General features: G+C 50.9%; 1 pseudogene; it reads right to left on the bottom strand.

Moving 5' to 3' along the window:
* Window positions 1-1,120: 1,120 nt before the first annotated feature.
* Window positions 1,121-1,270, bottom strand: LOC130842776 (small Cajal body-specific RNA 20; annotated as a pseudogene).
* Window positions 1,271-1,682: the final 412 nt, after the last annotated feature.

Raw genomic sequence — 1,682 nt, 5'->3', positions numbered from 1 at the left:
ACACAAAGTTCAATTGCTTCTAACTCTGGTATCCTTTAGGTACCACTTCTGTGTGGAGTCACACTGAGGTTAAGTCTGAGGTGGACATTATACAAAGTGATGCACCAAGGAGTCCAAGTATATTAAATTATTAAAACCAAGCATAAGTTCTTTGCATGAGGAGTGAATTTGTAAATACTTAGGCTTTGGAGTGAGGGGTAATTCACACTCAGAACACAGCAGATGAGCAAGCAATGTATGTTTCGTGAAGCTGACACAGAGGGGAGGGGAGAGCACAGAGTCCAAGTCAGGTCCTCCCACAGCTCTTCTTTCATTGTCTTTTGCACACAGAGTGGTTTCTTGCTTTTAGAACAAAATAAGATGCTCTCGGAACTTTTTTAGTGAAGAAGATACTTTTAGGACTTTAGAATTTTTGAGCTTTTGTAAAACACCACTTTGTCAGCTGATGAAGAAGGCTCTTGAACACTGAACACTTTCCAGAGGCGAGGGCCCAGGCTGGGCGGCACAGCTCACAGACTTTGGGTCCCGAGGTGTCCCACTGGAGGCAGCTCCCTGCCTAGGACAGGGCTTTTGCTGTGGCCAGTGTGCTGAGGGGTGGGTCTGACTTCCTTGCTCTCACTCCTGGGGTGCCCTTGGTCTCCAGCACCTACTCAGGGCTCTTCTTGCCACCTCAGCCTCGCATCCTGCAGGGACCCCTGTGCAGGTGACACAGTGGAGGGTTGAGGGATGGAGGGGCCTGGCTGGCACCCAGGTCAGTCCAGACAGGTTAAACAGTTAGCTTCTCCCCAAGGGAGGTGGCCTTAGAGGGCGTGCTATGCCAGCCCCCACACCTGGACCCCGTTCCTGGTGACATCCAATGGGATCAAGCGCTTATCTAGTAGGAGGGCAGAAGGTGAGAGGGCCCTCATGGTGGGCATCTATGGGGTAGGTGACCACTTGTTGGGGGTGCATGTGTCCTGGCCTGGGGGCAGACAGGGGCCCTGCTACTTTGGGTGTAACCTAGGCCAGCATCAGCCCACGAGAGCCTGGCAGTGTCCCGGGAAAGCCAGAGGCCCAGTGCCCAGTGCTGCCACGTAAGGCCCAGCCTGGTGTAGACCAAGTAGGGGCTCCCAGCAACTGCAAAAGTCTGAGGTAGGAAACCAAGGCTGCCCAGCTCATGGCAGCCCTGACAGGGATCCTCCAGGGCTGATCTGGGCCTCCAACCCAAGGGCTGAGGAGCAAAGAGACCCCACCCCAACACACACACACACAGCCCCATGGGAGAGAGGCCTTCCCCTGCTGGAGTTTCTAAGTGTTTGGTAAAGCAGTGGAGAGAGTGGCAGTTCTAAATCTTCATTTTTTGAAATTCTTTGATATGCCAGCCGGAAAGCATTGCTAACATAATAGATTATGCGTTATAGTGGAGGTGGGAGGGTGAGTTGCAACCTTTGAAATATTTCTAAAGAACAAACAAACTAAGACAACAATTTCAAAGTTCCACAGACTTGAGAAAGGTGGAAGTTAGGCAAGAGTTATACAGAGTGGAGCCTACACTGTGAGGATTCCTCACACATTCAACTTTTTGAGACTACCAAATGCATTCATGATAGTCTCTTGAGGGATTTCTACTACCTGAGGCTTTTCTTCCTTTTCGTGGTACTGTGAGGGAGAGGTGGGTTGTGTGGAATGTGTTGGTAGTGGAG

The sequence above is a fragment of the Hippopotamus amphibius genome, chromosome X, assembly GCF_030028045.1.
Source record: "Hippopotamus amphibius kiboko isolate mHipAmp2 chromosome X, mHipAmp2.hap2, whole genome shotgun sequence".
Classification (NCBI taxonomy): domain Eukaryota; kingdom Metazoa; phylum Chordata; class Mammalia; order Artiodactyla; family Hippopotamidae; genus Hippopotamus; species Hippopotamus amphibius.
The sequence above is the reverse complement of the archived record's forward strand: the minus strand, read 5'-3'. Positions and strand labels throughout refer to the sequence as shown.